The sequence below is a fragment of the Bufo gargarizans genome, chromosome 1, assembly GCF_014858855.1.
Source record: "Bufo gargarizans isolate SCDJY-AF-19 chromosome 1, ASM1485885v1, whole genome shotgun sequence".
NCBI lineage: Eukaryota > Metazoa > Chordata > Amphibia > Anura > Bufonidae > Bufo > Bufo gargarizans.
In genome coordinates, this window is record NC_058080.1 from 176,562,905 (window position 1) to 176,584,080 (window position 21,176).

The 21,176-nt window shown below is 48.3% G+C and overlaps 1 protein-coding gene across 1 annotated transcript in view; it reads right to left on the minus strand.

Moving 5' to 3' along the window:
- The window catches only part of TRIM2 (tripartite motif containing 2), a 90,478-nt gene extending 69,531 nt beyond the window's left edge, over positions 1-20,947 (minus strand). Inside the window, exon 1 of the mRNA XM_044300317.1 lies at positions 20,832-20,947. The gene's annotated coding sequence lies outside the window, so the exon portion shown is untranslated. The remainder of the gene's footprint in view (positions 1-20,831) is intronic.
- Between the last annotated feature and the right edge of the window lie 229 nt (positions 20,948-21,176).

A 21,176-nucleotide genomic window follows, 5' to 3' on the forward strand; every position in this document is an offset into this window, starting at 1 on the left:
CTGAAGTGACACAACCCCTTTAATGAGTATTAAAGTATTGCCATCTAGATCATTTTTGGCATATCTACAGGATATAACTATCACTTTGTATCCATGGAATTAAATCAAGAGTTGGCCTTTAACTTCATTGCAGAGTGGAAAGTGCCACTGTGGTGGTCCCAAGCCAAGCAAGTGCATTGGGTCGGCTTGAAAAATCTGCCAAATGCCTCCCGATTGGAAAGGGCAGTCACTGTCAATGTTACTGTAGTTGACATTGAAATCTTGAATGAGGACTACCCCCCCCCCCCCATGCGCCTTGATGAGTCAAGGTTGTTTTAGTGTCATGAGAGAGACCTATGCAATATTACCACTCATAAGGCCTCATGCACACGACCGTTATGTGCATCCGTAGCCGTTGTGCCGTTTTCCATTTTTTTTTCGCGGACCCATTGACTTTCAATGGGTCCATGGAAAAATCTGAAAATGCACCGTTTTGCAGCCGAGACCATGATCCGTGTTTCCTGTCCGTCAAAAAAATATGACCTGTCCTATTTTTTTGACGTACAACGGTTCACGGACCCATTCAAGTCAATGGGTCCGTGAAAGAACACGGATGCACACAAGATTGGCATCCGTGTCCGTAGGTTACTTTCATACAGACGGATCCGAAGATCCGTCTGCATAAAAGCTTTTTCAGAGGCGAGTTTTCACTTCGTGAAAACTCAGATCCGACAGTATATTCTAACACAGAGGCGTTCCCATGGTGATGGGGACGCTTCAGGTTAGAATATACTGAAAAACTTTGTACATGACTGCCCTCTGGATAGATCATCAGCTTCTGATCGGTGGGGGTCCGACATCCGGAACCCCCGCCGATCAGCTGTTTGAGAAGGCAGCGGCGCTCCAGCAGCGCCGCGGCCTTCTCACTGTTTACCGCCGGGCCGGCCGCCCGCCCGCCCACTGACGTCACGACTTGTATCAACTACAGTGGGCGCGGCTAAGCTCCATTCAAGTGAACAGAGCTTAGCCACGCCCACTGTAGTTGATACAAGTCGTGACGTCAGTGGGCGGGCGGCCCGGCGGTAAATAGTGAGAAGGCAGAGGCGCTGCTGGAGCGCCGCTGCCTTCTCAAACAGCTGATCGGCGGGGGTCCCGGGTGTCTGACCCCGGCCGATCAGAAGCTGATGATCTATCCAGAGGATAGATCATCAGTTAATTGAAAGTGCAGAACCCCTTTAAGTTATCATTATCCCGTTTTTTTAAATAAACTCATGAGTTTAGCCCATTTTTCCCCTTTGTTTTTCGTGTATGAATTTCCTTCCATAATAGCAAAAAAATCTTCAGCATGATTATGTATCGTCATGCACAGGACTGTATCCGAACTTTAGTCCACAAACCAGGGATCAGCATAATACCGGTACCTTCCTTGCACATTCTGCATTTTTCTCACTCATCAATAGAAAGGACTATTCTCACTTGTGGTATGGACAAGAATAGGACATGTTCTATAATTAGCGAAATGGCCACCCAGATCCATAGAGCATAAGGATGTATTCATGGCCCCATAAAAATGTATGGGTCAGCGTTTGATCCTCAGAAATTGCAGGTAGTTCATGGATGAAAAATATGGTCCTGGGGCCTTACCGAGAGTAAAGGCACATTTACACTGGCAGATTTTTCGTCAGTAGCAGGCACTAAGGGACGATATAGTAAGTTCATCAGCACTCATTTAGCTTCATTTATATGGAGCACTCATCATCACTGTATGCTGAACAGCTTGGCTTTCAGACTCCTCCGTTCGGCGCAGGGAAGAAGCAGAGACAGTTGCCTGTAATGAGGAAGCAGAGAGCCAGCATCGGCTCCCTGCTTCATCATTCCTCCCCCCTGCCGACTCTCCACACCTCTGGTCTGTGTGTGGGTCAGTCGGCTGTTAGCTTCGGCTCCGCCTTTTCCACAGACCAGAGCAGCCGATGTCCTGCTGCTGCTAGGAACAAGGTAAGGGCTTGTTCAGACGGCCGTGTGGCAGCCGCATATGGATCGCGGCCCCATTTACTTGAATGGGTCCACGATCCCTCCGTTCCGCAAAAAGATAGAACAAGCTCTATCTTTTTGCAGTGCAGAAGCACGGAACCTCAGAAAGCACTTCGTAGTGTTCCGTTGCGTGGTTACGTTCCGCATCTCTGGATTTGCGGACCCATTGAAATAAATGGGTCCGCATCCATGATGCGGAATGGCCACGGACCGGGACCCATGTATTGCAAATGCGGTCCACAATACGGGCTTCACATGGTCATGTGAACAAGCCCTAATTACGTGGAATTTATTTTTTTGTACTTTCTGTGAGGGCACAAGACAGGACATATTACTGGGGGCACAATGTGGGCATAAATACTGTGCAGTGGCATGAAGGGGGAATAACTACTAGCCCCCCCTATATGTTTTGATCTGCACGACGGGGAGATGCAGCAGTGGGCGTGCAGGGATCTGGAGACCAGGTAAATATCGACTATAGAAGGGGCCCGGGCATTGTGGGTGGTATTTGCAGTATCGGATAACCCCTTTAAGCATATATTTTACAGGAACAGAAAACAGGCTTAGGAATCTGGTTCCACATAACATTCTCTTGGACAGTTCAGGATCTCAACAAGTTCTACTGCATATTTTACATTACTTACTGTATATTAGTGAATATACAGCCACGTGCAAGACAAAAAGAGCAGATTCATCATGTTTTCTATTAGGACAAATTAAATGAAACACCAATAAAAAAGAAATTTGATAGATCCAGCACCCAAATAAAAACAAATTCCTTTATTAACCCAGAACAGTTCTGGCGTTTTTATTTGGGTGCCGGATTTATCCATGTTTTTCCTATTTATTTTCAAATTGTTTTTATTATTTTCAGAGGTATGTATACCAACGTGAGAAAATAACAAAGTCTAAGTAACACATATCGGTATGCCTATACAAAAACTTGTACAATGGTTATAAATACAGTAATACAATCATCGTATCGATTGATCTAGTAGAACATAAACAATGGAAATCAATACAAAAGGAGGGGTGTGTGAGGGGGAGGGGGTCTTGGGGAAAGTCTGAGGGGAAGAGGATGAAGGGTAATGTAGAAAAGTAATACATCACCTTCCTTCACTTCCTACACTAGCACTAAAGAATAGCATACACATTTCAAAATGACCAAAGGCTTTAATCCATAAAACCTCAAACTTTTCCACGGTCTCCAAATATCTAAGAATCGTTGAGGTGTTCTGGCATCCCAATGCGCAATTTGTTCTAACCGATAGATCTGGTCATCACATTTCTGAAACCAGTGTTGTAATAATAGAGGATCCGTTTTCCGCCAGTATACAGCTATGAGAAGACGGGCAGATGTTAGAAGAGCCTTACACAAGGTTTGTACCTCTTTTGATTTTGAACTGCCAAATTCCCCCAATAGCCTAAAAACACACATCTTAGGCTATCCACGTTTTTCCTGAAATGAAACACCCACTACACATTCTAGGCTATTGTCCTTACAAGGGCACTGACAAGTTGTATTATTTTATGTTATGTCCTTCAAACAAGTCCTGAACAATTGCAATGGCTCCACTGAAATCAATGATTTGCTGGCCATACTGCAGGTTAGGCCATTTTCACACATGCGGCACTTCAATCCAGCAGAAGACAGCCTGCCAGGGGTCTCTGGATCCAGCATAGCCAGATATTGCCACTAGCCTGCCACACCCCATTGACTATAATGGCAACCAGCAGGGATCTGGCCACTCGCCGGCATAGATGCCAGGATTCAGCAGGAAAAAAAAAATTTTGCACACAGCAATTTTTGACTTCCCAAATACTGACATTTATGCTAAGGAACAGCCGTATTCCCGTCGGTTCCCATTACAGTCAAGAGGTTTGGCAGGGATGTGGCACTCTCCAGCTTTGCCGGATTCGGAGAACTTCCACATGCCGTTCTTTTCAGGAACAGCCTGTCGGATTGCTGTGCCACATGTGTGAAGGTAGCCTAAGTGAACAGTTTTATTCATAGAGGTTCACAAGCTCAATTGGCTGTCTGAACCAGGGGCAGGATGAAGTCCTGACAGGGTCCCTCATGACAGAGAGCTCGGTTTTACTCTATAACGCTAAGCCATTTCAAAGAAAACATTGGGACAAATTTGCTATCCTATAGAGGTCATAAACTAACCAACAATCACAGTGACTCAGACCAGACGAGAAATGTAATGCAAGGATAGTCAGGCCGGACAGGAGCGCAGCGGTGGGGGAGGACGCGCATGAAGAGGCGTGGCGGCGAGGGAGGTGAGGTAAGGGTTAAGTGATGCGGGGGGCGGCATCCAGCTGAGGCGCGAGTTGCCGAGGCAGCGGGGGGCGCGGCATGAGCAGGGAAGGAGGAAGTGGGCGGAGCAGTGTCAGTGCGGCCAGGGGAGCGGAACGGACGCAAGATGTCGGCGCCTGTATTATCAGTGGAGGCCATGCTGGAGCGGTTGCGGCGTGAGGCGGAGGTGCGGGGGCCTGGCTGGCTGCAGGAGCAGGTGGGTGCCTGTTTGGTGTCCCCTGCTCCGGAGATTTCCCCTACAGTTCGGGCTGCCCGGCCGCGGCGTGGGGTTCCGCCGGCGCGCCTAAGCCCTGAAGTCACCCCACGGGCCCGGCGCCGAGTAGGGAGCCCCTCTGTGGACCCTTCACGGCGGAGAGCGGCCGCTCGGCCTTCCGCGAGTCGCTCACGCCGTGGAAGGAATCCCGTCACGCGGCGGGGCCCTGAGCGGAGTGGGACGCCCCTTCCCCCTCTCCCTGCGGCGGTGCTGATGGATTCCGGACCGGGAACGGCGGACCGGCCCTGTCCCTCCTTAAGCGGGCGGTCCGCTCGGCTTCTGGACGACGTCGTGATTCCTCGGGCTGCGCTGGGTGGTGACGGATGCCGGCGCAGGTCCAGAGAAGAGGGGAGCAGCGCGGAGGAGGATCCCCTTGCCGTGGGGGGCGCCGAGGTCTTCGCCCGGGGCCCGTCCAGTGTTGTGCAGAGGGTCGTGCAGGAGGTCCGGGATGAACAGCCGTCCACGTCCAGGATCCAGGATGGTGGAGTGTCCGGTCGGCGGGAGTCAGGATCTGCGGCAGCGGGAGTCACAGCGCCCGCGGTGCCTGGTGAGATTGCGTGGGGCTCCATGTTAGCGCAGGGTTTCCCGGTTGCTGGGGGGGGGGGGGGGTCCATGGGGGAGTTTGGTAGGGGTTTGGGGCAGTTGGTGGGGGGTCTGGCGGGATGGTTATCGGGTATGGGAGCGGGTGCGGGGTCTCCGTTGCCGGGGTGGGGGGTGGTACCGGGGGCCGTGGCAGGGTCGCCGGGGGTTGTGGGGGGGTCGGTGTCAGTGGAAACGCAGGCGGGGGGTGAGGAGGAAGTGCAGAGGTTGGATGACAGGGCGCGCGGGGAGGTGTACGTATGCTTTGAGGGGCCGTTGGGGGCTCATTTGAAACAGGAGGTGAGGGAGAGGATTTGGAAGGGGGAGTATGTGGAGATATTCTCGCTGCTTCCGTTGGAACGGTTTAACCTGGATAGGGGTAAGAAGGATGAGGGGAAGAAGGAGGATGAGGATAAGCGGCGGCATCGTTTGATCCCGCGTACTTTTGCTAATTGGTTGCAGGCGTTTGCCATATTAGCGAGTGTCATTGGGGAGCGGTCGCCGGATTGTTGTTCGGCGCTTTTTTGCTACCAGGACGCGATTGGGGAGGCGTATAGGGTTTATGGGGGTATGGGTTGGCTCCGGTATGATGAGCAGTTCCGGCAGGGGAAGGCGGTTAGGCCCGATATCCGATGGGATCATAAGGACATTGGGTTGTGGTTGAGGGTGACGGCGGCTCCCAGGACTGGGCAGTCCTTTCGGGGGGAGTCCGGGGGGTCTTCCCCGGGTGCCTTGGCAGCGGCGTCGGCAAAGGGGTTGTGTTTCCTATTTAACGAAGGAAATTGCAGATTTGGGGCCAAGTGCAAATTTAAGCACGAGTGCACGGGGTGTGGGGGGGCCCATGGCGCCAATCGTTGCTTCAAAGGGGGCAGGAATAGGGGCGGGGATGGTGCTGGAAAGGGGACGGACGCCGGTGCGGTTGGAAGAGATGCAGGTGTTCCTAGATAGGTACCCGGATCGGGTTGCGGCTGTTTTGTTGGGGGATGGTTTTAGTTTTGGTTTTCGGATTCCGTCGGTTGTTACGGCGGGGCCTATGGTTCATAAGAATCTTAGGTCCGCGCTTGATCATGCGGATGTGGTGACGGAGAAGTTGTGGAAGGAGGTGGAGTTGGGGCGGATGGCGGGTCCATTCAAGGAACCGCCGATCCCGGGGTTGAGGGTGTCTCCGCTGGGCGTGGTGCCGAAGAAGGAGCCGAATAAGTTTCGGCTCATTCATCACTTGTCTTACCCGAAAGGGGCGTCGGTCAATGATGGTATAGCTCCTGAACTTTGTTCGGTGGTCTATACGTCCTTTGATGCGGCTGTGAGATGGGTGAGGCGGTTGGGGCGGGGGGCGTTGATGGCTAAGGTTGATGTGGAGGCGGCATTTCGTTTGTTGCCGGTGCACGTGGAGAGCATGGGTTTGTTGGGCTGTTTTTGGGATGGGGAGTATTTTGTGGATAGGTGCTTGCCGATGGGGTGCTCTCTCTCATGTGCATATTTTGAGACTTTTAGCTCGTTTCTGGAATGGGTTGTGGTGGAGGTTTCCGGTTGTTCATCTGTTATCCATTACTTGGATGATTTTTTGTGTTTGGGGGCGGCGAATTCGCGGGTGTGTTCTTTGTTGCTGCACACGGTGCAGTCAGTTTTTGCGCGTTTTGGGGTACCGTTGGCGCGGGAGAAGACAGTTGGTCCGGTGACGGAGTTGTGTTTTTTGGGGATTGTTATAGACACAGAGCGGATGGAGTGCAGACTTCCCCAGGATAAGTTGGAGGATTTGCGGCAGGAGATTGGCAGGGCCATAGGAGGGGAGAAGATTAGGTTGCGGGCGTTGCAGTCATTGTTGGGAAAATTGAACTTCGCTTGTCAAATTATGCCAATGGGTAGGATTTTTTGTAGACGGTTGGCCGCGGCTACGGCAGGGGTGTCAGCGCCGCATCATTTTATCAGGTTGCGTAAGGAGTTGAAAGGGGATTTGAGGGTGTGGGCGGAGTTTTTAGGTCAGTACAATGGTAGGTCGTTGGTCATGGAGGGATTGTGTGATAGTGTGGAGTTGGAGTTATATACTGACGCGTCGGGGGGGGGTGGGTTTTGGGGCTTATTGCCAGGGTCAATGGTGCGCAGGCGTGTGGCCGGACTCGTGGGTCAGTCGGGGGTGGGTGAGGAATGTGGCTTTGTTAGAGCTTTTTCCCATTGTGATGGCGGTGGTGTTGTGGGGGGAGAGATTGGGGAACAGGAAGGTGCGCTTTCATTGCGACAATCTGGGGGTGGTTCAGGCTATCAACAGTTTGTCCGCATCTTCTCCGCCGGTGGTGCGGCTGTTGCAGTTTTTTGTGTTGCGCTGCTTGTCTATTAATGTGTGGGTGGTGGCGGAGCATGTGGCTGGTGTGTCTAATTCAGTGGCGGATTCTCTTTCTCGTTCACAGTGGGAGCGGTTCCGGCTTCTAGCGCCAGAAGCGGAGGCGGTGGGTCTGGAGTGTCCGTCGTGGCTGTGGGGGATCTTGGAGGAGAAGTGATGGGGATGTTGAGGGATTCGTTGTGTCCGGCTACGTGGAGGGAGTATGGTAAGGCGTGGGCGATCTGGGAGTCTTGGAACGGGGCTTGGGGGGCTGGGGGCGGTGATGGGGATGTGAGGTTGTTGGGACAGCTGAAGGGCGAGGGGTGGTCGGTGTCAAAAGTGAATCATTTTATTGCAGGGGTTGCGTTCGGTTTCCGGCTGCGGGGGCTGCGGGATTTGACGAAGGAGTTTTTGGTACGGCAGGTTTTGAAGGGTTGGCGGAGGGGCGCGTGCAGGGTGCCGGATTGTCGGAGGCCGGTGTCTTTTGAGTTGTTGGGGCGGATGGGTGAACAGTTGGGTGGGATTTGCAGTTCCGGGTGGGAGTTGGGGCTGTTTAGGGCTGCGTTTGCGTTGGCGTTTTTTGGCGCCTTTCGCTTGGGGGAATTAGTGTGTGACAGTGTTCGTCGAGCGGGGGGGCTGAGGAGTGAGGATATCGAGTTGATGGGGGACAGGTTGTCTGTTCGGATTCGCAGGTCAAAAACGGATCAGGAGGGCAGGGGGCGTCGTTTCATGTTGTTTTCGGTTCCAGGGTGTATGATGTGCCCAGTTCGGTGTGTGCGGTCTTATGGGGCGGGCCTGGGGAGGGACGGGGTTCCTTTCCTTAGGCATGAGGATGGTTCCTTTTTGTCTAGGTTTCAATTTTTGGCGGTCTTTAGGAAGTGTTTGAGGGCGTTGGGGGTGCCGGTCAAGGATTATTCTGGGCATTCGTTCCGGATTGGTGCGGCGACTGAGGCCGCCAGGCTGGGCGCCAGTGAGGAAGTGATTAGGAGGATTGGGCGGTGGGAGTCGGTGCGTTTTAAATCCTATGTGCGGCCTGCTTTGTTGTAATGGGATCGGGGTGGTGGTTTGGTGTTAATTTTGTTCTTTTGTGTTCGCAGGTCGGACGGCGGCGGCGTTGGTGTGGATTTTGGGGCACTCTTATGTGTTTTGGGGTGCGATCAGAGCGGATGTGCGGCCGAGTGGGCGACAGTTGGGTTTCAGTCCGGAGTTGGCTACGGTCCGGTGGTTGGGGGTGAGAGGTATGTTGTGGGGCGGGGTGATGAGGGAGGTGCATCATTTTGTGCGGTTGGACCGCCCCCCGGACGTGTTGGTTTTGCACGTGGGGGGGAACGACTTGGGTAAGCGGCCTTTTAGGGAGTTGGTTCGCGATATTAAGTTCGACTTGCTCAGGATTTGGGCTTTGTTTCCGGGGGTGATCACGGTCTGGTCTGACATTGTTCCGCGGAAGGTTTGGAGGGATGCGAGGTCGGTGGAGAGGCTTAATAAGGCGCGGATCAAGGTGAATAGGGCGGTGGGCCGGTTTATGGCACGCAATGGCGGGGTGGTGGTGCGGCATGAGGTGCTGGAGAAAGGGGAGGGTGCATTTTGGAGGGCTGATGGTGTGCACCTCAATGCGGTGGGGACGGATCTGTGGTCTCTGGGGCTCCAGAGTGGTGTGGAAATTGCGTTACGTATGTGGGGGGACGCGCAGGGTTGAGGTGGTCAAGCTGCGCGTTGTTGGAGGCGGGGGAGGTCCTTGAAGTGGAGGAATATGGTGGTACCTGAGGATGGGAGGGCCCCGCGGGAGGGGCTGGACTCTCATTGAGGAGCTGGTAGGAACTAATTACGTGGCCATCAGTTGCTGCCTCCGAGCTGGGTTCAACGGCTGGGGGTAAGATGGTGACGTAGGTGTTCCAGTGTTATTAAGCTATTGGGGCTTCTAGGACCTCCCTCGTCATTGGTTAACTTATGTTATTTAATTTGTATGTATTTAAATAAACGGCTGCTGTGGCCGATTAAATCCAAGCAGTGGTGTGGTGTGTTTATTTACTTGGGGTTGGGGGGAGGGGCTCGGTGTATGGGGTTAGGCAATTGGGGAGGACCGAGCAAATAGCCAATGCCCTCTTCAAGTCAGGCCGGACAGGAGCGCAGCGGTGGGGGAGGACGCGCATGAAGAGGCGTGGCGGCGAGGGAGGTGAGGTAAGGGTTAAGTGATGCGGGGGGCGGCATCCAGCTGAGGCGCGAGTTGCCGAGGCAGCGGGGGGCGCGGCATGAGCAGGGAAGGAGGAAGTGGGCGGAGCAGTGTCAGTGCGGCCAGGGGAGCGGAACGCCCACCCACCCTGCCCTGTTGGAGGGGGGGGTAGGGGAAGTGTTGATGTTTGTTGTTTTCTGTGTCGTAGCAGTCGTGGAGGCGGGGGAGGTCCTTGAAGTGGAGGAATATGGTGGTACCTGAGGATGGGAGGGCCCCGCGGGAGGGGCTGGACTCTCATTGAGGAGCTGGTAGGAACTAATTACGTGGCCATCAGTTGCTGCCTCCGAGCTGGGTTCAACGGCTGGGGGTAAGATGGTGACGTAGGTGTTCCAGTGTTATTAAGCTATTGGGGCTTCTAGGACCTCCCTCGTCATTGGTTAACTTATGTTATTTAATTTGTATGTATTTAAATAAACGGCTGCTGTGGCCGATTAAATCCAAGCAGTGGTGTGGTGTGTTTATTTACTTGGGGTTGGGGGGAGGGGCTCGGTGTATGGGGTTAGGCAATTGGGGAGGACCGAGCAAATAGCCAATGCCCTCTTCAAGAAACTTCTTCTAAAAGGCACCACTCCAAAAACACACTAACTTTTGCCAATTTGCACCACATTTTGCAACCTTTAGGTATTCTTAGATTAGTAAATGTGGACCCCATTTTAAAAATGTATTGAAAATGGGGAGATGATTCTGCCCTGCTCTCCATGTTTGCCCAAGGAAAGACCTGTCAATCAAGCATGGCAGGGAGATGCCACACAGCTGACTCATCTCCCCCCCCCCCATTCCTGGCTTGTATTCAAACTATACTTTGTCAATATTTTATGATGCCCATGGATCAGGCAGCATGAACCTGATGACAGGTTCCCTTCAATCTAGCCACAGACATAAAATTCTGGTCCAGACATTTTTCTTTTGAGTGGTTTCATCTTTATTTATATCCATTGTGCTGATATTTGCATATTTTCAAAGATTATTTTGCAATGAAATCTGGTGCATGTGAGGCCTAGTTAGAAATGACCCTGCTCATACACATTATTACCCATTCAGGCTTGAAGAATGTTCTTTCTAATCTTCCTGATTTATCAAATCCAAGTTTCAGATTTTACTTGGTAAAACGTTTTGCGGCATGCAACACCTAACCAAACCAGATCTACAAGTTCAGCTTCTGGCAGATCTTCTGTTCTGCATTCCTAGATGCCTCACAGCAGAGCTGAAAGTAGACAAAAACAACATCTACTGGACTAGTAACTATTGGTCAGCTAGCAGATAACACCCCTGGTGCCTTCCATAAAATGGCCATTTGTTTTGGCCAAAGGCCCCTGTGGAGTGTGACAGAGTGAATAGTCGCCCATCAACTCCAGAGACACGAACCTTTGGTACAACAATAAATGATCAATCAAAAAAATCCAACATGGCAGCCAATCCTCGTTGGATAATATTATAGTATTAGAATATTAGAATGCAGATTCATAAAAATAAAAAAAAGTTGGCTGCTTGCTTAAGTTGTAGAGAGGCACGACTGCCAAAAGCACAATCTGGTACCACTGAAACACTGGCATCATTCACTTGTTCAGCGACTGGAACACAGAGAGCAGATTTTCTGGTGTAGCCCTCAGAAGAATTGGGCCTCTCTTCAGAACCTCTCATGAGTTATGGGGAATTGTTTCAAAGTGCAGATTAGTAACTTGATCTTTTTTCTGAAACGAGGGGGGGAAAAAGCTATAAAAAAAATAAAAAAAAATAATGATCTTCTACTCCAAGTCTGAACGCAATAAAAGTAAAAAGCACAGGAAGTTACAACCACATACATCAGATGGATGGTGGTCCTATCTACTTCAGTGCTTTACTGGCAACCTGTGCTTTGAATGCATTAAAAGGGTTGTCAGAGTTAAAAATAAATAAATAAAATAAAAAAAAGAACCACTGCCAGAAAGGTGTTAAAATAAAAAGAAATTATACACACTCAAACCCATTTGCTTCAGTTCTGCTTTGCTGATCCTCCCCACAGCAGCAATCATGTTCTTCGCTCCTGCGATGATACGCCCGGCCGTATACCTCGTGTCCCTGCAGCAGCCAATCAGTGCTTCAGCAGTATATAGTACAAGACCACAGGCTGGCTGCAGTATACTGTCATGTCACTGCTTCAGTCAAAAAGAAGATCAGAACCCCACTGCTCCTGTTCCAATGCCGCCCAGGTTCCCCCCGCTCTGCTTCCTGGTCCCTCAGTGGCTCAGGCGGGTTACTACAGCAGCCAGTGATTGGCATAGTAGCATTTCCTGCATGTTGAGAGGGCCTGGGCAGTGCTGAAGCAGGAGTGTTGGGCTAAAGAGAAGAGTATGCTTTTTTTTTCTTCAATTTTTGTACCCCATTGTCAGCTAGTTTTAAGTTAATTTGGATTTTCCGGACAATCCCCTTAAAAGGGTTGGGTCACTTCAGCAGGTGGCAATTATCATGTAGAGAAAGTTACTACAAGGCACTTACTAATGTATTGCGATTGTCCATATTGCCTCCTTTGCTGGCTGGATTCATTTTTCCACGCGTTATACAGTGCTTGTTTCCATAGTTACGACCACCCTGCAATCCATCAGCGGTGGACATGCTTGCACACTATAGTAAAAAGTGCCGGTCTCTCTGGTTACCGGAACCGCGAGAGCTCACGTAGGTCAGTGCTTTTTTCTATAGGGGGCAACTCTGTTGCTGCTCTGAGAGACGCAGGCTGAGCATGGTCCTTGCTACTCCATTCATTCTCTATGGGACTGCTGGAAATGGCAGAGCAATGTGCTCCCAGACAGAATGAAGAGCACCAGGGTGTTGTGAGCATTAGGCCTGTTTCTCTATCAGGATGGGAATCCTATTATCGGGATCGATGGGGGTCCTAGTGGTTGGACCCTTGCCAATCAGAGCAACATAGGATCTTCATTCCTAGGATTGGTGGCGTCCCAACAGTCAGACCCTCATCAATTAGTCTACTTTCACACTGGCGTTTTGGCTTTCTGTTTGTGAGATCTGTTCAGGGCTCTCACAAGCGGTCCAAACGGATCAGTTTGCATTCTGAATGGAAAGGAATCCGCTCAGAATGCATCAGTCCAGTCTCCATTCCGCTTTAGAGACGGACAGTGTCCGTCTGATGAAACTGAGCCAAATGGATTTCGTCCTGGCACACAATGCAAGTCAATAGGGACGGATCCGTTTTATATGACACAATCTGGCACAACAGAAAACGGATCCGTCCTCTATTGACTTTCAATGGTGTTCAAGACAGGTCCGTCATGGCTATGTTACAGATAATACAAACGGATCCGTTCTGAACGAATGCAGACGGTTGGATTATCTCAAAGGATCCGTCCATTAAGGATCCGCACAAAACACGAGTGTGAAAGTAGCCATAGTTATGCCCTATCCCAGTGGTGGAGAACCTATGGCATGAGTGCCAAAGGCGGAACTCAGAGCCCTCTCTGTGGGCACCCGCACCCTGGAAAAAGTCTATGTTGTACCAATATGCCTGAGACTTTTCCTGCCATTTATCAGCGCAGGCGCACTATGAACAGCACAGGCAGCGTGCACTGAATGCAGGCCGGCTATTATAGTTGTGATAAAGTACATGGTAGATATACTGTATTGAACTATAGTATTCAGGTTAAATTGCCGTGTTGGCACTTTGCGATAAATAAGTGGGTTTTGGGTTGCAGTTTGGGCACTCAGTCTCTAAGGCCTCGTTCACACTTCAGTGTTTGGTCAGTGATTTCCATCAGTGATTTGTGAGCCAAAACCAGAAGTGGAGCCTCCACAGACATGTGGTAGAAGGGAAAGATCTGCTCCTGTTCTGTGTTTAGAGTTGCACCTGGTTTTGGCTCACAAATCACTGATGGAAATCACTGACTAAACACTGAAGTGTGAACGAGGCCTAAAAGGTTCACCATCATTGCATATCCCGATCCTCCTTTTTCTGCTTTGGATTTGCCAGTAGAAAATCAGCAGTATCTGAGGGTACGTGCGTGGTGAGTTTTTTTTTTTTTTTTGTGCAGATTCCATGACAAAAATGCATGCAGATTTTCCCCCTTGATTTCAATGGGGAAGCTGCATGTTAAATCATATTGCGCCTTTTTTTCCACGTGCAGTTTTACAAAGAACAATTGACATGTCCATTCTTAATGCAGATTAGGTGTGGATTCTGTGTCCTCAATTCCTATTAAAAAGGGCTGGAATGAAAATCCATTTCAAATCCACATAAAAAAGGTGTGCAAAAGAAAAAAAAAAAAAAATGCATCCGAAAAAAAAACAACCATATCCTCATTATACCAGAGATGTTACAAAATCTCACACACTATAGAAAAAACCTGCAGCAGCCTGATTGGAGTCGGGAAGGAATTTTTATTCCCCTAAAGTGAGGAAATTGGCTTCTACCTCACAGGTTTTTTACCTTCCTCTGGATCAACTTGCAGGATGCCAGGCCGAACTGGATGGACAAATGTCTTTTTTCGGCCTTATATACTATGTTACTATGTTAGCAGAAACAGAGTTCCTATCCACAACAATAGATTTGCAACGCAGAGAGAAACCAGCAGAAATAACACTGCAAAAATCTAAGCATAACGAACGTTTTTTGCGTTCCGTATACCGGCCGTTTATTTAGTTCCACCATTTCAATGGTTCTTAAAAAAAAAAAAAAAAAAAACTGAATATGCATTCCGTTTCCATATTTCCGTTCAAAGTCCTATTATTGCCCGCAAATCGCGTTCCGTGGCTCCATTTAAGTCAATGGGTGCTTAATAAAAAAAAAGGGAACACATACGGAAATGCATTTGTAGGTCTTCCGTATCCGTTCTCGCGGAACCATCTATTGAAAATTTTATGCCTAGCCCAAATTTTTTCTATGTAATTACTGTATACTCCATACAGAAAAATGGAACAGAAACACAATGGAAACAAAAACGGAACCACGGATCCATGAAAAACAGACCGCAAAACACTGAAAAAGCCATACGGTCGTGTGAAAGAGGCATAACATGCAGATTTTGCAGTGGAATCAACACGTATTTTGTCACATAATCTCGCTATATTCTGCCCCATATGGCCATAACCTGAAACAGATATTTTGCTTTAACACTTACAACATAAATGGAGGTAACTTTATAAGAAAACAAACTATATCTAATAAACAACACACAAATAAATGAGAGAACACAAGAGAATACATAATCATCGGAAGGTCAAACGGCAAACATTTTCCCACTACTTTCCCCCCACAATGAATCCATTGTACCCATGATCATACATTTTACAGTCACTTTCTTTTATAGCCATTATATGGCAAATTTCCATTCTGAGATCAGATGGTCAATTTAGGGCCCACAGACTCCTGAAACAATACCAGCATCATCGCTCCCAAAGATTTTTCCCCCCCAAAAAATGTAAAATAAATGAATGAATAAACCATTGAAAGGGGGATGAACAACAGGTGACCTTTAAATTAAGACTGCCCATGGAAAACTAGAAGCGGACATTTACGGAACTAGCAAAGTTGATGCTTAGTATTTCAATTAATTAGACATGAACATCCCTGAGAGTCCTCACACACACCAGTTTAGCTCCATTTTGTTTCTACCAGTTAAAGGGGTTCTACACTTTTGTTTAACTGATGATCTATCCTCTGGATAGATTATCAGCTACTGATCGTCGGGGGTCCGACACCCGGGACCCCCTCTGATCAGCTGTTTGAGAAGGCAGTGGCGCTCCAGCAGCGCCGCGGCCTTCTCACTGTTTACCGTCGGCCCACTGATGTCACGACTAGTATCAACTAGCGTGGGCGTGGCTAAGCTCCATTCAAGTGAACAGAGCTTAGCCCCGCCCACACTAGATGATACTAGTCGTGACGTCCGTGGGCCGGCGGTAAACAGTGAGAAGGCCGCGGCGCTGCTGGAGCGCCACTGCCTTCTCAAACAGCTGATTGGTGGGGGTCCCGGGTGTCAGACCCCCGCCTATCCAGAGGATAGATCAACAGTTAAATGAAAGTGCAGAACCCCTTTAAAAATGCCAGAATCAGCACATGCCATTTCTTGCCACCTGCAGTTTTTGCCGTGTTTTGCAACAATTTTTATATCTAAGGGCTCATGCAGACGAACATATTTTCTTTCCGTGACTGTATGCGGAACCATTCATTTCAATAGGTCCGCAAAAAAAAAAAAAAAAAATTAAGTTACTCCATGTGCATTCAGTTTCTGTATTTCCGGTCCACAAAAAAAAAAAATAGAACATGTCCTATTATTGTCTGCATTACGGACAAGGATAAAACTGTTCTATTAGCAGCCAGCTGTACTGTTCCACAAAATACGGAATGTACACGGACGTCATCCGTATTTTTTGCGGATCAGTTTTTTGCGCGAGCCCTAAAAGTGTCGCAAGTCCATCAGTAAATGTGCCCCACAGGTGTAGACAGTCTGTTACTCCACCTATAGGATTAGTAGATCTTGGCCTGCGTGTCTTAACACTTGCATTTTCTTCAGAAAGTGTTGGCAAAACAGGGCTGTCCATCTTTTTGGACTTTTCTTTTTTTAAACTTACATCCCCAGCCTGCTGTAACTGTTGAATACAAACTCCCCTGCTCCGCACTGGTCCATTCCCGCTTCCTGCCTCCCATCAGGGGTCTTTGGTAGCCGTCCTGTAAACAGACAGACGATGCAGCCGATGACTGGCCCCAGCAGTAACGTGTCATCAAGCAGCACGTCACTGCTAGGTCACATGCCACTTAGGGCTATGTCACCACTGAGGCCAGTCATTGGCTGCAGTAACACGCATGACCTTGTCCATCTCTGAGATCACAGGACAGGGACCGGAAGATTCCGAAAAGGAAGCCAAAGTCCCAGAACGGAGCACCGGGGAAAAGCCGAGCATGATTTTTTTTCAACAGGTATACCAGGCTAGGGTTTACACACAGTCAGCTGTGGATAACCATTTTAAAAGGTGCCATTACAGGTTCGCGGCCAAATCAGGGGTGCCACGAAAGGCATCCATGTGCATTCCATATTTTGTGGAACGGAACAGCTGGCACCTGATAGAACAGTCCTATCCTTGTCCGTAATGTGGACAAAAATAGGATTTTTTTTTTGTGTGGAATGGAAATATGGAATTCTGACCCATTCATTTCAATGGGTCTGTGTACATGAGCGTTTTATTTAACGCATCAGTTCTGCTCTGCGTGAAAAATGCATGTTCTCTATTTTGCGTTTTTCACGCAGCCCTGGCCCCATAGAAGTGAATGGGGCTTCAGTGAAAAACGCATTGTATCTGGAAGCAAGTGCGGATGCGATGCGTTTTTTCACTGATGGTTGTTAGGAGACATTGTCTGTAAACCTTCAGGTTTTTTTATCATGCTCGTGAAAAACGCATCAAAACGCATTGCACCCACGTGGAAATTTTTTTACAACTGAACCCAATCGCAGACAATACTGACTGAACTTGCCTACAAAATGGTGCGAGTTTCACTGAACGCATCCAGACCCAATCCGTATCGTTTGTGTGAAAGAGGCCTTAATTGAATTGCGATTTGCACAGAAATCCACAAAGTTCACATAGATATCTGCACAATCGCAAAAATCCACACTTGTGTATTATCTGGCAGATTTTCTGCCACGAGTGAAGGCCCCCCAATAGTGATCAGTACATGTGCCCACAGATGAGAACAACGCTCGTCAGCAAGCTTCACTTAACTTTTTAAAGAGTTTCTGTCATGAGAAATAAGGTTATGTATCTGGCTGACATTAGCGATGTGCTGTCAGCAGTACATAACAGTAGCTTTATAACTCCCTGCCTGCCGCCGTGCTCTTAAAATAGAGGATAGCATGCGGACCCATCCGGATAGCATGCGGACCCATTCATTTCAAAGGGTCCACAAAAAATGTGGACAGCACACCGTGCATGTCCTATTTTTTTCTTGTTTGCGAACAAGGATAGGCATTATTACAATGGATCCGCAAAAAAAAAAAAAAAAAAAAACACAAAAAAGATGCCATACAGAACGTCATCCTTTTTTTTGCGGATCCATTGTAATAATGCCTATCTTTGTCCGCAAACTAGAAAAAAAATAGGACATGTCCTTTTTTTTGCGGGGAAACGGAATGGACATACTGATGCAGACAGCACACGGTGTGCTGTCCGCGTTTTTTGCGGACCTATTAAAATGAATGGGTCTGCATCCTATCCGCAAAAAAAAATGGAACGGACACGGAAGCAAACAACGTTTGTGTGCATGTAGCCTTAAGAGCACGGCGGCAGGCAGGGAGTTATAAAGCACACTGTTATTTACTGCTGATATTAGCCCATCGCTGTCAGTCAGCTACATAACATTATTTCTGATGACAGAAACCCTTTAATAGCAAGCTTGGCAGGTAAAGTCAGGGCTCCAGGGTGATACATATCGTGTAATGAAATTCCACACAAGATCACAGTACAAAATAACATACAATACTGGGCCTCATTTATCAAGGCTGTCTAACGCGAAAACTGTCTTAGTTGCCCATAGCAACCAATCAGAGCATCACCGTTTCTGATCAGGAAAAAAAGAAGAAAAAAAAAGGATCCTGTACATTAGGGCTCATGCACATGACAGTTGGTGTGTTGCGGTCTGTAGAAGAAAACGGATCTCAGATGGAAATGGCTTACACGTATGCCAAATGTGCTGGGTTTTTTTGTTTGTTTTTTACAGCATTCTTTTTTTTTTTTTCTGTTCTTCTTTTAGAAGAACAGGAAAAAAAAAAAACACACACACACAACAGGCCTGAACTCAGCACTACCAGGGTCATATAGCATTATATTGATTTATGATGCTATGTAACCCTTAGGCCCCTTGCAGACGAGCATGTCCGGATTAGGTCCGAAAGCGCTGCATCTGCAATCAGGGAAAATCGTGCTAGTAGGCACGCAATTGCAGTCAGTTTTGACTGCGATTGCGTTCCGATGTTTAGTTTTTATAACGCGGGTGCAATGCGTTTTGCACGCGCGTCATAAAAATAACTGACTGTGCAGGTGCAGTGTGTTCACTGGAATTCTCACCCGTGTGAAAGGGGCCTAAGGGTTACATAGCATCATAAATCAATATAATGCTATGTGACCCTGGCAGTGCTGGAAGTTCAAGCCTGGTGCCTCGCTGCGAGTCCTCAGCGAGACACTTGCTCATCTGAAAGGGGCCTAACAGTTTTCATGTTAGACAGTTTTAATAAATAATGTCCACTGACTTTATTGGGATAAGGCCTCATGCACACGACCATTTTTCGGGTTCACATCCGAGCCGCAAAAACTGCGGACCCATTCACTTCAATGGGGCCGCAAAAGATGCGGACAGCACTCCATGTGCTGTCCGCATCCGTTGCTCCGTTCCGTGGCCCAAAAAACCCCCCCAAAAAACAGCATGTCCTATTCTTGTCTGTTTTGCGGACAAGAATAGGCATTTCTACAATGGGCCGCCCGTTCCGCAAATTGCAGAAGGCACACGCGGCTTCTGTTTTTTGTGGATCCGCGATTTGTGGACCGCAAAAAACTGAACGGTTGTGTGCATGAGGCCTAAAAGGAACAACATGGATCAGCTGGAACATGCTGCATATTGAAAGTAAAAAACACCATGGGCCACATTTATCTATTTTTAGGCTTTCAATCAGGCGTAGTTGCTTCACCTGTTGGTCTTTCGCCAACTATTTATCAAAAGTCTCACAGCACTTCATGAATTAGACTAGGTGTATTCGCATTAGTCTGACCTCTAGTGGTTCTTTATCAGTATGACAGGTTCATATTCACCAAGACTGGTCTAATTAGCATGCACATGAAAATGTGGTGCAAGCGAGCTGAAAGTAGGCACACGTCTCCATGAAAGGGCGACCTTTTTGCCAAAATGTGGCGCAACACACCACTCAAAACAGACGTAGAAAAGTACGCAAGCCCTGGAGTGGAGTGAAAATTAGACTGATATTGAGACTTAATCGGGCGCAGAATAAGGCGCACCTACATAAATAGGTTGTAAAATACACTCAAAAGTTAGAAAACTTCTCAATTAGTCAAAACAGGCTCATTTTCAGTAGTAAATGCGACTAAAAAAAATAAGACAGTCTATAAGGGCTCATGCACATCACCATAATTTCAGTCCACATCTGATCTGTGTTTTTTGCAGATTGGCTGCAAACCTATTCATCTCAATGGGGCCTCAAAAAATGAGGACAGCACACATTGTACTGTCCACAGCCACAGGTCCATTCCGCGACCCCGCAAATAATTACAACATGTCCTATTGTTGTTCTGAAAAAGTACTGCAGAAATGTGCATGAGCCCTTAGAAGGTGGGCATTTTATTGCTACTTACCTAAGCAGATTAGCAGCTTCTAGGAAAGCTGTGTGAGAATCCCTGAGGGATCTTTTATGGTGGCCATATTGATTGTCACCCAGCTCTTCCAGGAAAAACCTAACCAAGGATTGAATGAAAGTTGGAACAGCTTGACGACTCACGTTTTATAGTTTTAGTCTGGGGTTACACACTCAGGTTTTCTGATGCAGTTTTTGGAGCCAAAACCAGCAGTGGATTCAGAAAACAGATGAGGTAGTACCTGCCCTGTATATTTACTCTCCCTTTATGATCTATACCTGGCTTCAAAATGTCTATAATTACTTGTATCACAAGGTATAGAATTATTCTTGACAGCACTGCATTAAAGGGGTTGTCCGGAAGGTTGATATTGATGGTCTATCCTTATCAAAATCAGATCAACTTGGGTTCGACACCCTGTTCCCTCCACCGATCACCTGCTACATGGTAACAGGTAATCAATGGCGGTCTTGGAAACCCACCAATCGAGGCCATTAACATTGAAATCCTGGACAACCCCTTGAATGCCTGCCAGTATAGCATGCTGCATGTGATCATACCAAGTAATTAACAGCCTAGTACTCAGGAAGCCCCCACCCAGCCCCACGATCAGTATCAGGAGTACTAAAAGCAAGTAGGCGAGCAGGAATATTATATGACCATGTAGAAGTGAAGCCTCATAGATAGTGCTGTCCGGTAACAGCTGCTGGGATATGAATGGAAAGTCAGTTACTATATAGCAGCACATTGTGTGCCTGCACAGCAGACAGGGAGAGGTACTCACTGGTACTCCATGGCTTCATCCTATCATGTGCATCTCAAATACCATCTGATGTGGGTCCTGTGAAAGATCAGCCCCAATGTCCTCATTCAGCCGCAGAGTGAAAGGCTCCTCTCAGCACAAACAGCTTGTCAGCTCAGGGGGGAGGAGGAGGAGGAGGATGATGGGAGTGTCAGCCAATGGTGGCTCCTGCCTTGTGCCATGCCATTACACTGCTCATCTTTCTTAGAAAGTGCCTTTGGTGGCGGCTGTGCTAATGTTACAGTCTATCAGGGATCGTCACCGTGCTTAGTACTATGCTAACAAATGCTAAACGGCTTATCACATTGGAGACGGAAATAATCTATA